Source organism: Lissotriton helveticus, chromosome 7 (assembly GCF_964261635.1).
Source record: "Lissotriton helveticus chromosome 7, aLisHel1.1, whole genome shotgun sequence".
NCBI lineage: Eukaryota > Metazoa > Chordata > Amphibia > Caudata > Salamandridae > Lissotriton > Lissotriton helveticus.
Genome location: NC_136068.1, coordinates 1,717,199,911 through 1,717,214,900, shown reverse-complemented (window position 1 = coordinate 1,717,214,900; position 14,990 = coordinate 1,717,199,911).

Sequence of the window (14,990 nt, the reverse complement as noted above, 5' to 3'; positions counted from 1 at the left end):
CCTCCGCCTTACATAGTTGCCCAGGGGGGGAGACTCGCATGGTCATCACTGCTGGGTCTAGCGAAGGAGGACCCTGCTGACCCCACGGCGACGCTTGCAGAGCGCCAGCTGGAGCCCAGGAGGAGGTGACCGTTGGCACGGCGAACGACCCGGCGGCCGGAAAATCGAGGTGGGAGTGAGAGAGACCCCGCACGGACACCCGAAGACTGCACCGTTGCAGGGAGGGCCCACATCTGCTGCAGCACCTCGAGACTTGTGACGCAGACCTGTGGGGAAAATGGGGAAGACCAGAGGCCCTAGAACAGAGGGGTCTCCGCCTGACGACCCCACGCAACCAGCGATGGACCTCCAACAAATGCAAGACACAATACTGGAGGCTATCACTGCTACGAAGGAGGCGTTACACAGCGACATCGCACAGGTATCTGTTGGCCTGGGACTTCTACGGGCCGACCATGCGAAATTGGCGGACAGAGTCAAGGAGGCGGAATCCACCCTGAGGACATAGTGCCGACGCAAAAATCTATGGAGGGGAAGCTCACGGAGGCGCTGGACCGAATTCACATCCTGGAAAGGCGGGCTGAGGACGCCGAAAATCGCAGCCGCTGGAACAACGTGCGCCTTGTGGGTTTGCCGGAAAAAATTGAAGGGACGGACATGGTGGGCTATCTACATGAGTGGCTACGGGCGGTGGTGGCCCCGGAAGGACTTTCCCCCTTCTTCACACTGGAAAGAGCGCACAGGGTGCCGGCGAGGCCCCCGAAACCGGGCCTCCCACCTCGCCAGGTGATCATCAAACTTCTGCACTACAAGGACAGGGACTGGTTACTGCAGCGTGCCAGGGACGTCGGCCCGTTTCAGGTGGATAATAGTAAGGTGACGCTGTTCCCGGACTACACATTTGACACCCAGAAACAAAGAGCCTCTTTCCTCTCTATCAAGAGAGAGCTCCGCGCGGAAGGAATTCAATATTCACTTTTGTTCCCGGCTAGACTCCGAGTCGTGGTGGACGACAACGCATTGTTCTTCCCGACATCAGATGCGGCCTGGGCCTGGTGGGACACCTACAAAGCTGGCACGGACGGAGCTCGGTTCAGGGCGGAAGAGGAATGCCAGGAACATTCTCTCCGACGGTCGAAGCGACACCGTGGTCGTGACCGGGGCTCTAAAAGACCAACGAACTTTCAAACGGCGGACGAACGTAGGGCGGCGCTGCAGGCGGTGAAAGAAGTGCACCGCAGACGTCAGGTGAAATCATCGAGAGCTGAACCCTCGACAAGGTACCTGGAGGGGATGCGGGGGGCTTCTGCAACTGCTGCGGATTCTGGAGCAGGCCGCTGTGAGACTGAACTATTGTGGACTGTGATATGTTTTGCGGGGCGGGGGATCTGATGGCAGCACTCACAGGCTTTAGTAGCTAGCGCCCGCACCCCGAGGCCCATAAGGCCGCCGTAGCTTGGCTACGGATTAGTAGTGCTGTGAGCCCGTTGCTCACTTGTTTGGATGGGAGTGTCTCCTTCGAAGATAGGTCCTATTCTGGGGGAGGGGGGGCCTGGAGCGGTTGGGGGTTCTCTAGGCGTAGTTCTGGGAGGGGAGTTAGAGGGATGGGTTGGGGGGGGCGGGAGTGTATCCATGCCTGTAGTTCGGATGCAGACTACTAGATATTCACTTTACACCCAATGGGACAATGGCTAATATGGGTCCTTTGAAATGTGTGACCTGGAATGTGCGGGGCCTAAACACAATGACGAAGAGACATAAAGTTCACTCCTATCTGATTCGTCGCGGAGTACACATAGCATTCCTGCAGGAAACCCATTTGACCAAGCAGGAGGGAGTCGCGCTTCAGCGTAGATGGAGGGGCCACTTATTCTACACTACCTACTCTGCATTCGCTAGGGGAGTACTTATTTGGGTGAGGGCGGGCACTCCCCTGCAGATCACTAGGCACACTGAGGACCCGGAAGGGAGATACGTGGCGATAGAGGGCCTACTTAGAGGCCGACACACAGTGCTCTGCAGCGTATATGCGCCGAATGTAGACCAAGCAGCCTATTTTACTAAACTTGCCAGGGTACTCGCCAGCTATATCTCAGGTCCGACATTGATAGGTGGGGACTTTAATTCCATAGCTGATGTTACGTTGGATAGATCCCACCCGCCGCTGCGCACCTCCCCAGTGTATCGATTAGCGAAATGCAGATCTGAGTGGCAAAATGCCTGGGATCTGTCCGACTGCTGGCGCGCGCAGCTTCCCGCCGAGCGGGATTACTCATTTTATTCTGGCCTACACGACTTACATGTCCGTCTTGACTCCTTCCTGTGTTCCCCCGCGGTGCTCACTGCGGCGCTCCGAACGGAGTATTTAGCGCGAACGTTATCAGATCATAACCCGCTTCTCTTGACCTTGGATTGGATGACTATATCCCCCAAGGTTCCGACATGGCGGCTGCGGCCGGACACTCTGGACGACCCGCCCTTCCGTACCGAGCTGGAGGAGCGGATCACCCAGTAATTTGGGGAAAACGAGGGCACCGCTTCCTCCAGAGCGACGGAATGGGACGCATTTAAAGTAGTGGTCAGAGGGCACTGTATTGGAAAGTACGCGGGAGCGCGCAGGACATTGATAGAAGACCTAGAGAGGGCTGAGTGTACGCTGCGGGAAGTGGAAGTCAAACGACCTAATCGCCCAGACCTGCAGGAGACAGTGAGTAAGGCACGAGAGGCGGTAGCTGTAGAAGTGGAGCGCCTGCGTAGCTTTGATTATAAGGTATACCTAACAAAGACTCTAGCGGAGGGGGATAAAACAGGGTCCCTCCTGGCCTGGCTTGCAAACCCCAGCAGGAATAGCCAACCGATTCTAGCTTTGCGAGGATCTGGGGGCCATGTCCATACCTCACAATCCGCGATACTGGACTGTTTCAGGGAGTACTACGAGAGGTTGTACAGCACTGGGCTGGGCGACGACTCTGACGTACTAGAGACCTTCCTAGGCGACCTGCAGCTCCCACACCTAGAACGGGAACAAGCTGAAGCATTGGGGGGCCCCATTACGTTGACTGAAATAAGAGGCGCAGTGAAGCGAATGGCGCGCAATAAGACACCAGGAATAGATGGCCTGCCCATCGAGTTCTACGGGAAGTACCTTGATCACTTAGCCCCGAAGCTTCAGACGGTTTATAACGAGGCCAAAGAGACAGGCCGACTCCCCCATTCGATGACTGAGGCCATAATGGTCCCATTATTGAAACCGCGTAGAGAGAGCACGGATCCTGCTTCCTACAGGCCGCTAGCCATGCTAACGACTGATTACAAAATACTAAGTACGGTGCTGGCCACCAAACTCTTATCCCACATGCAAGAACTGATCCATAAAGATCAGTCGGGTTTTATACCCACGAGGAACACTTCACACAACATTCGCAGACTATTGCGACTGGTAGACGCCCCGCCTCCGGAGGCGAGTTCCCCCCTGGTGTTGGCCGTCGACATAGAAAAGGCTTTTGACAGCCTGGAATGGAACTACCTATATGCAGTGATGCGCGGGTTTGGTCTGGGAGAGGGATACATACAATGGACTAGAGTGCTCTACTCTACTGCGAAGGCCAGAGTACGGGTCGGACCGCTGGTGTCGGACCGGTTCGAGGTGACTCGGGGAACCCGACAGGGATGCGCGCTATCCCCCCTACTGTTTGCACTAGCAGTAGAACCGCTCGCGGCTACGGCCAGGAGAGGGGACTATTATACCGGCCTGAGCTTCAGAGGAGACCTCCACTACATCTCCTTATATGCGGACGACCTCCTCCTCTTCCTAGACAACGCGGGAGAGGCGGTGGAGGGTGCTGAGAAACTCTTGGAGTGTTTTGGCGATATCTCGGGACTGAGGGTAAATTGGACGAAAACCTGCCTTTTCCCGCTTTGGAGGGTAGAGGAAAGCCCACTACTCCGAACACACCTGCGATGGGAACCCCACTGCCTGAGCTACCTAGGAGTGCACATATACCATGACCCAGTCGCTCTTCTGGAGGGCAATATTGGCCGTTGTATACGCGCCCTGAGGAGCTGCATGTCCTTCTGGGCCACTTTACCCCTTTCTTTAGCGGGCCGAGTGGCACTTCTGAAAATGATTGCCCTGCCGAGACTGTTATATTTCTTCCGGACCCTCCCCGTATGGATACCAGGGACGACCTTCAAACACTTGAAATCAATATTGGTGTCCTTCTTGTGGGGCACGGGCAGGCGTAGAATTGCGCTGGCGACACTAGTCCGCCCTAGAGACGAGGGGGGACTGGCGGTTCCAGATTTTGAGCTATATTACTTGGCGGCCCAGCTGCAGTTCTTTACGCAGGAGGTAGCGAGAGTGTATCGGGGGCCGGAACAGGACAGAGAGAACGGCACTCCTCGCCATGTCCTGGCGTATATCACCCTGCAACAGAAATTGCTACTAAGGGGACTCTCTCAGGAGGAACGGACATTCCGGCTATGCTGGAATAGGGCCCAGAAGCGAGTCGGACCCGGTCACCCTTATGCCCCTGAAATACCATTGGGCATGGTGACGGCACTACCGCATGGCGGGGACTGGTCTGGATTGCGCGTCTGGGAAGAAGCGGGGCTCCAGATGTTGGGCGACCTCTACGAAGACGGAGTTTTGGCCCCTTACCAGACTCTACAAGAGCGGTATGGACTTCCCAGGGGACACTACTTGCTGCATGCAGCGGTGGTGAGAGCCATGCGGGGGCACTGGGGAGGGGGGCTGACGGAACCCACGACCACTCTGGCATGCCAATACACGATGATGGCGGCGGGAACATTTAAAGCCGTTACCTGCCTCTATCGCAGAATGATCTCGGAAACGTTACTGCCTCTCACGCTACTTAACCTCTTGGATGCTATGGGAATTCCCCTGCTGTGCTGGGATTTCGCGATCCTCGCACATTCATGACGAGCTGGGCTCGTCATGAGCGTAGCAGGAGGCTACTGCATGACGAGCCCAGCTCGTCATGAGCGTCGAAGGGGTTAAAAGTAAGTAGGAAGAGGATTTGCAAATAGACATCCCGGACACGACATGGGCGCAGCTAGTGCGGAGAGCTAGAAAGAACACCAGGAACGCGCGCTTTCAGCTCATACACCTCTATATCCTCCACAAGGCCTACCTTACCCCGCATAAAATTACAGCGTACTTTCACGTAGTTGACGCGGCTTGCCTTAAATGCAACCACATAGGAGCTGACCTGGTACATATGCTGAGGGGGTGCCCCGTGCTCCAAGACTATTGGACTGATATTGGAGAGACCCTGAACACGATCACAGACAGGGAGTTGCATTATGATGGTGCGGTCACTATTTTACACTGGTTCCCCCACACGAAAAAGAACAAGTTAACAAGCAAATTTATAGATATGGGATTACTCATTGCAAAGAGAGAGTTGACTAAAGGGTGGAAATCCAGGGTGGGACCAACACACAGGAAGTGGTTAAATGAATTCCTGAAATGGGCAACTGCGGAGAGCACGATTCGATATCAGCTGGCCCGCCGTAGCTCCGATGATAAAGCACAAGAAGCGGCGATGGCTTGGGAAATACTAGTACAGGCTCTCAGGGACACTGCACTGGATGAGGAAGAGGAGGAAGAGGTGGGAACAGATCAGCCCCAACTACAATGAATGGACCTGCGGCGCTACCAGGGGACACACACACGTAGTAACACACGAGTGATCCGGACTTTCACATTCTACGTACTTATATTTGCACTGAACACAGAGCAGACACTGGGGGGGGTGGGGGGGTGGGTGGAGTTGTGAGGTGGGGGTTGGGGAGGGAACTGCAGCGACGCGTGTACATCTTCGCTTGTACGACAGGGCTACCCCTGGATAGATAAAAGCAGACGGACCAGAACACTGAATATTATCGGGGATAAACAGAGCACCTTGACGGGAGACCTACATTGAGCTTTGCGCCGCCCTACCTCCGGGATGTGGGCTGAATGGCTGTGTTCTCCACAATTCAGTTAACGGTCAAGATACAATGATGTTGTACAATGTAATCCTGATTAAGGCTCTGCGAACTGTTTATTCCTCTGCAATAAAAAATTGTTTGACAAAAAAAACATTCTTCTGAGTCCTTTAATCCTAGTTGTATGGCTTTCCTTTCTCCCGTTATTAATTAATAACCTCTTGTAATGTTAACCTATGGGCTGGGGATCTACAATGGAAAAATGAACTGGCCAATTTCTCCAATACCAGGGACTATATAAGGATCCTCCTTATACCTACAGGACCCGCCACGCCTAGAATACATAGGAAAGACTTTAGGGGTTCTGATTACATCAAAATATTGCAGATCCTCACTTCACAGTGCTCCTAGCACAAAAGCCGATTTTGGGAAGCACTATACTACAATGTAGGCAGTAAAATGTGCAATTTCACTAAACCCAGGGCATATAACACTCATTTTATAAGGGTCCTCCTTGTAGATACCTGACCTCTAACCCCTGGGACACCTAGGGGAACCCCTGGAGATACCTAATATGCCCCAACATTGTAGTTTATGGCCTCTAAACCACTATGCCCTAATATATACTAGGGACTTAAATGTAGTTTCAATCCCCATGCCCTGTTATGTACTAGGGCCGTATAGGAGAGGTCATGTCATTCATGGAGGCACCCAACCCATAGTGCACCCTATTGTATGTAGGTGTTTATACTGTATTTGTAAGTGTCTCTATCAACATAGCACTGGTGCTGGGCCTGGTTAGTCAGAGGCCAGGGTCAGTCAGAGTGAGGTACCACCAGTACATGTCAGCAAAAAGTTGGGGAGTCCCCAGGGCACAGATGGCTTTGCAATACTAGAGAAGCACAAACCCAGAATTTAAAACATAACACCGTGGTTGGGGGTTCTCTTTAATAATCAGAATTGATTTCCATCCTAATGAACCCATTTTCCAACCTTAAGATAATGAAAGACTGGGTAAAAATCATAACATTCTAATCTATACCTTGCAGTTTTCATGCAGCTCTTTGATGACGGTTAAAAGCTCACTGTTCAATGTTAGGATTTTAACTTATAAACAGCAAATAGCAAAAGAATCTCTCAGACAAAAGCAGTAACTCACTGACCTATTAACATTATCTGCATTTTGTGATCTGCCTGGTACACGTTCTTTGCAGCAGGCATATTAACACATTGTGGCTACCTTACCATGAGTCAAAACTTCTGGAGACCAGGAATGCAGCAGCAGGTACTTTTCAAACCGTAATTCACTTACAAACATGACGCCCTCACCCGAAGTCAGCGACCTTTTTTGATTGGTGCATGAAGATGCAAGATTCATATACATGTTTTATTAACATTTGGTCTGATTACGATGTGAATGTAAATAACAAGAAAGCATACATGTAAACTGTGACTACTTGCCTGCTTTTCTCAATATTTCACTTCAAAACTATGCGGCTGTATTTGTTTAACGGGCGGTGATTTGTATAGGGTCAATGGAAAGTCCACAAGATTGTCCCTGTCCCCCCCCCCCCCAGAATTTTAGTGTCTCCTACGCCCCTGGTCTCTCCCCCGACGTGGAGCATCCACCGGTGAGCCCATAGCGGCTACCGTGGTTCAACCTGTTTTCCGGTGGTTTCAGGCATGTGGCAAGTGGGAGGAGTAGAAGTGAAATCGTAGAAGTGAAATTGCAGCCGCAGCGCGATACCCCGCGGGAGCCACGAACAAGAATCCTCCAAAGAAATCCGGAGGCTGGCCTGGTACGGAGCAGCTAGGTACGAGCATCAGCCAACTCCTAGGAGTACATTGCAAGGTTTAATTTTAATACACTTTCCTTAGAAATAATTATTGGTAAAGTAAATGCATTGGTCCCTTGCTTTCATATGCTACCCTGATGGCATCTTGGATTGTGTCTGGGGGAGGAGGGTCTTCCTCTTCATCAGAGATGCCCTGTGTTGGCTGCATTTGTAGTCCATTCATTGTAACTATATTGCTCAGTATAGCACACACACTTCTACTATCTTGCATGCCGCCAGAGGTGAATATACCAGACCCTATCCGTCTGTGAGCAATAATGCACCAGTGTTGTCTTTTTGCAGTTGGATTGAGGTAGGGGGGTGAACATCCATGTGCATACGGCATAACCACTCTCCACCTAACACAAATTAAACATAATTAAACATAAAATTAAAACCACTTATATAAAGTATGGATTAATAAATATAAATGTAGTACATATCAAATGCCTAAAAACAAATCACCCCAAAGTCTCCTCTTTGAAGTCGGTTGTATAGGGCACAGTGGCAGAATATATGAGCCATAAGTGGAGCCTGGTCAGTTATTATAGTGCCAGCATTGTAAACTATCTGAATGTTTAAGGAGTTCTGGCTTTTCCGATTCCTGTAAATAATTCTGTTCTGTAGCACTAGGAGAGTAAATTAAGACATGTGCTATCAGCATATGTTTGAGCCTGTAGGAAATATGCCACACGAAACAAGTGTATGTTTGTTTGGTCCAAGACTAGGTGAGAAGTGGTAAAACAAATATGTCTGTAAATATTCAGCAGCATTAAATCTAAAAACTTATTTTTAAAAACATTACAGAGTATTTTACAAAACCCCTCCTGCTGTGGAAACAGCCCCCAATAGCTTCCGAGGCTAAAAGGTGTAAGCAACAAAATATCTGAATGTGTTTTGGGACAGAAAACGTGTTGTGTGTTTTCCTGTACATCAAAGGGTCTAATTCTACAATTAAATCCAAAACCATAGTGCTTTAGAGCCTAAACTTGTGATATCTCCTCCTCAATCTGCTGAAATAAAGTCACTCGGAATCTGAAAATGCATTCCTGAGTTTGTCTTCTCCTGTGCTTGTTTGAAGCTAACAGTCTCATCCCCCACTCCATAGCAAACCCAAGTTCTCTCAACTTTTATAGTTTGCACCTGATTACCACCTGCTTCCACTTGATGCTAATCTGAGAGCGCTGAAACCTCTTTTGCAGCTATTTGTAATTTGCAACTCAATAGTACATTCCAAAGTTAAGATACACGTGAAAGGGCGAGATTTTGATCGATACCTTATATCTATTGATCCAAACCTCGATCTGGTCGACTGAACCTTTATTGCCTGTCTTGGAAGGAAACAGTACACCTATCTGCAAATTAGTTCACCCAAGAAAGGACTCTACTCTCAAAGATCACGGACAACTTCTTGGTTTCAAAAGTTTATTGTAAAGATATAATGAGCTGCAAATACAAGCATCTCAGAATGAGATTCACGAGATACACAGGTCCAATTACATACATGTGCTCTCGAAAAGCCCTCAGACGAGCAACAGAAATCACTAACACAAGTTCTAAAAATAGCAAAGCTATCAGCATAGACGCATATCTCTCCTTCATTTAGGTTGGAGGAAAACAAACACAGGTTAGGCGTCCCTACCCTGTTCTAGATGGTATCCCTACTTAACCAAATCCCAACCTAACAAAGGTGTCAGCAATGAATGACCCCCAAGGGAAGTCACCCACTCTAAGTCTCTTGGTGAAAACCTAAAGTTCTCCAGTCATGACCCCTCACTGCCTACCCATCCGCTCTCTAAAGGGTCCTCAGGTCTCTGCTCTAACTCCACCCAGGGGTGCTGTCCCTAATACAAAACAGTCAACAACATTTGAGACGCCCCTTGCGAAACGCCTCTCACGTGGTGCAACTTCAGGCTTTTTCCATGATGCTTTGTATTGGGCCTCATACGTTAGAGTTGACCTTGCTTCTCAGTCTCTTCTCCGGCCCGCTGATACCCCTTAAACATTCCAGAACCCTCCTCCATGTCTGGGCCGTCTACTGAACAGACCTCTATTCATTCACTTATAATTGGATCCCCCCTTTCCTGTTGCAGACAGATATCTGCCGCCAAGAACCCAACTCTCATAGACTTCTAAAAAAAAGGCTTGCAACATTTCTCAGCCCAGACATGTACGTGTAAATCAATGCTAAAACATTTCAGGCCTACAATATTTCACATTATGATTATAGCATTCAATTTCTTCATTTAATTAAAGCATGTTAAAACTCTTATTCTATTATTTAGAAAACATTACTCTAAATCATGGCCCATTAATGCAATGACCAAAAACGTTAAACAATCTGTGTCGTGAAAAGAAACACCTTCCCTTTTAGCTCCAGCTCTGGCCCTGAGGCCTACCACGTTCTGCGTTTTACCACAGACCATCTTATATGTTAACAGCTACACGACATAGATTCAAAATAATCACGTCTAATAAAATCATATAATGTCACACATTTCTGTATTAGTTCCACTTCTACTTAAATCTCTATATTAGCTATACATTTAGAATATAATTTCAGATACTATTAGCACTCATGGCATTTCTCTTCATGAATTATGCTCTCTATAGGTAAGTGTGATGTACTCATATATTTATATCAGTTTGCGCTCTCTCAGTTCCCCCCTTTGATGACCTCTCGGGGTCATCACTAACATTTAAACTGCAGTTATTGCTGGCATTCTCTGCGCTTCCAGAGCTCTCAGGCTCCTGTACTGATTATCTTGTATGGCAGCCAATCTCTGCAACTGTTCTCTTTGGGCCCTTTCTGACCTTCTTGCTCTGTACCATTTGAATACCCTCACCAATCCCCACAATATTATCCCACAGATCAATATTATGATGATAGGCTTTAGGATATACCAAATAAAGCTTTTGCCTAAGGTGGAAAACCACCCTCCAACTGTACTCATTCCGTGGCCCACCTTTTCCCAGACTTTTTCTCTACTCAAGTCTTCGATCTCTTTGTGTATATTAGTTATGTTCTTAATAACTTTCTCAAGGGGTTTTGAAAGGTCTGGAATGTAAGTGCAACATTCCTGAACCTTCAAAGCCTTACAGACTCCGCCCTCTTTTGCTAATAAGACATCTAATGCAAGCCGATTTTGAAGAACCATAGCCCTTATCGATTGCATCTCTCCTTCTACCAGCATTAAGGACTGAGCAGTGCTGGCAGACAACCTGTCGACAACTGTTGCCAGTCGTCTAATTTTAACATCATTAAGGATTATTCCCAAAAGAGGGAACATAGCTCCAAAGACATCTCCAACCATTTCTGCATCGCCTAAATCTCTCCTTCCCCTCGATGATGTCTGGCCCTCAATGATCAATAAGTCTTGTGCATGATATATTTTGGGGAAGACAATTGCCAAGTAACATGATCCATACCAGTTGTCAGGTAGTCTCACGTAAGCATTTCTTCCACATACAAAATACACATTTGGAATCACTTGCATTCCCTTCAGGAAATCCTTCGTGTAGTACTCTAAATTAAAAGCATGTTCACAGTCAACTTCACCCACGTATACATTTTCATAATACGTTTTGGCTCGGTGAAGACATAACTTTCCTCTCTGCGCTTTATCTAAAGCTATTGGACCACTACTACCCTTTCTCTTGTGTGACTTCTCTTCCTCGGTCCAATCTAATTTCCCTTGTCCTGATTTTTTCAAAATCTTTTGTCTCCTGTAACGATCATCCACCTGCCCTATGAACTTTTTCTCGACTTCTGACACCTTGCATGTCAGATTATTTCTACGGGCATGTGAAGTATCTAAGGTAATCCAAGGAATGAAGAACTTGGCCAATCTGTCTTCACTCTTCCAGTAATCCCATTTATTCATCTGCTTATAATTCGGGACTTCTGGCAACACAGAATCATAATTGGAGAAATAGTATTCAAAACTATCTCTCTCATAAAATATACTAAGCAATAAGCTACATGTAATGCCATATGTCAGAGGGAGGTGATGATATCGAATTCCTTCATCTACAGACGCAGGCAACTGCATGCAGACGTAGCAATCCTTAACCTCCATGGCATCCACGTATTCATACAAAAGTTTAGCATAAGCATTTGACCTAAAGTCTCCTTGGGACTCGTCTACATGTAACCTGCGGGCTTCTGCAGCCAATAACGCTTTCTCTTGAGTGTTTTCCCTTTTCTCACCTGCAACAGTGGGTGTAAGTGTTACTACAGAATTCGCATCAGTTACCTTTACCTCTTCCTCATGTCCCTTTACATAAGAAATTGTTACCACTAAAGCTATTAATATTATCACTCCTACTATTAGTGTACCTATTATACATTTAGCTCTGCGGTTCGGGGTGCCGGCCTCCATTTCGTCAGACAATCTAGCTTTTCCCTTTCTCTTTGCAAAAAAAAGTTCTTTTCCTCTCGTTCCTTTACAGTCTCTTTCAATCCTTTTTTTGTCTTTAGAATCCACACAGCTGGAGGCTGACAGCCTTTTTCGCAAAAAGTCCTTTCACAGTTCAAAAAGACAACCCTAGCCCTTCTCCATCCACTCAAGGGGTTCCCTAAAATTCTCTGCTTCCTGGGCGCTAGGTAATCTTCTTTTCTTCTGCTTGCTTTATTTACAAAGTCCTTTAACAATCGACTATTAGATTTGTGGTTGCAGCTTCAATAGCATAGTTCAATATTTCCATGCGAAGAGTATGCTCTTCATGTGCTGTTATCGTGGTACCAAAGTCGGGGAATTTCAATTCTGTAAGAAACATGTGTTTTAACTTGCTGAGGCGGGGAGGTCTGGGGAGCACGAATGTTAGTGACCCTTCTTGTTCGACACCGGGTACCAACAGTTGTATTTCCACGGTGATAATGGGCTCAGAACTGGACACCACCACCGCTCGGATCCTCCCTGTCTCCGGTTTCACAGACATTTGTCGCCAGATATGTCCACTCAGGTGTGGAGTATCTTCTGTTAGGCACACGCACTCTTCTTGACCTCCTTCGGTTCGGTGCCTCAGCGCCCTGAGCACCTTCTTCTGGGTCTGAGTCTTCTGATATCGGAGGAAGGGTTGCTTCTGGAGTTGACCTCAGGCTAGAACTTCTTCTTTGCGGCCAATTTGCTTCTCCACGTGCCCTTCTACTCCTTCTCCTTCTGGTCTGTTCTCGCTCTCTTTCAGACCTGTCAGGGTCAGACTCGTACTCCCAGCCGTCTTCTCCTTCTGTAGCGTCTTCTGTTTCGCTGTTGTACTGACCGTCCTCAGCTTGGTCAGACTCGTTCCCTGCTTCCACTGGCACCTCTACAGCTTGGCTAGCCCCCTCTATGGCTTCTTGGTCCTCAGCTGGACGTCCATCCGAGAGAGGAGCTGTTTCCAGAGGTGCTGGAACCCTTTTCGTATGCGACGCGTGTATCCAGTTGGGCAGGCCTCCCACCTTTACAGCTGTACTTGTGATCAGGATGACTTGGTAGGGCCCACGCCAACGAATATCCAAGCAGCTTCTTCTCACATGTTTCTTCACCAGGACCCAGTCCCCAGGATACAGGTCATGGCAAGGGCCCTGGCACGCTGGAACCTCTGCAGCCTGCACCTGAAGGGACACAGAACGCATGGCGTCAGACAGCCCCTTACAATAGTCCAGGATCATATCATCTGTGATATTTAACAGTGCAGTAGCTGGAATAGATGGCAGTCTCATTGCTCTCCCCATTAACACCTCATGTGGTGACAACCCTGTTCTTCTGTCTGGGGTACTACGAAGGCTCATGAGTACTAATGGCAGGGCATCAGGCCAACTCAGGGTCGTTGAGGAGCAAACTTTCGCTATTCTGGATTTGATCGTGCCATTAATTTGTTCCACAATTCCTGAGGCTTCTGGTCGGTAACTGCAATGGAGCTTTTGGTCTATATTCAGTGCAACACAAATCATCTTCACAAGCTCGCTGTTAAAATGTGTTCCCCTATCTGATTCCAAAAAGGCCGGCACCCCGAAACGAGGGATAAGTTCTCTAAGCAGTAACTTAGCCACTGTGAGGGTGTCGCACCTACGTGTAGGGTATGCCTCAACCCATCTGGAGAACACACAAACAACCACCAGGACATAGCGGAGGCGGTTGCATCTTGGCATTTCAATGAAATCTATCTGCATTCTGTTGAATGGACCTCCAGACCTTCCTATGTGACTTAGTGCAACTGGTGTTCTTTTCCCTACATTCAGCTGCTGGCAGGTCACACAACGCTGGCACACTGCTTCTGCTGCTATTCTAAACTTAGGATTGTACCAAGTCTGTCTAAACACTCTCAGCATAGCATCTCTCCCTAAGTGTACGGGACCATGTATGAGTCTAGCCATTGGACTCACCATCTCATTGGGCAACACTGCTCTGCCGTCTGCTGAGACCCAAAAATGAGTCTCACCCATTACACATCCTGCCTTTACCCATGTTTCCTTTTCTGAATCAGGAGCATTTTCTTGCATGGTTGACAATTCATCCCAAGTATCAACAGTTTCCAGTATCATGGCTAATTCAGTTCTTACATTTATTCCACCCACATCCACCTCTGTGAAAGAGTAACCTTGTTCTGCGCAATACCGCGCAACTTCATCAGCATATCTATTGCCTTTCGAAACAAAGTCCTCATTTTTGGTATGTGCGATGCACTTTACAACTGCGATACTTGCTGGACATTGCAATGCTTCTAACAACAAGCGCACAAACTCTCCATTTCGAATGGGAGAGCCTGAAGAAGTCATGAACCCTCTTTGAGACCATAACTGCCCGTAATCATGAACTACCCCAAACCCGTATTGGCTGTCGGTGTAGATGGTGACTCGAATTTGATTGCCTGCTAAGCAAGCACGTGTTAGGGCAATAATCTCGGCTACCTGAGCGGAGTTTACTCCTTCCAGGCACCCTGCTTCCACAACTCCTTCAATTGTACAAACAGCATAAGCTGCTCTCAACTGCCCAACTTCGTCTCTTACACATGAGCCATCGACAAAGAAAACTTCGTCTGGGTCGGTCAGTGGCTCATCTACGATGTCGGGTCTGGGTTTGGTGCATAGTTCAGTCACATCGAGACAGTCATGGTCTGTATATTCATCATCATCATCAATATCATTTGGAAGTGGCATTAAGGTAGCAGGGTTCAAAACAGAGCATCTCTTGAGGGTCACGTTCTCTGCAGCAAGAATAA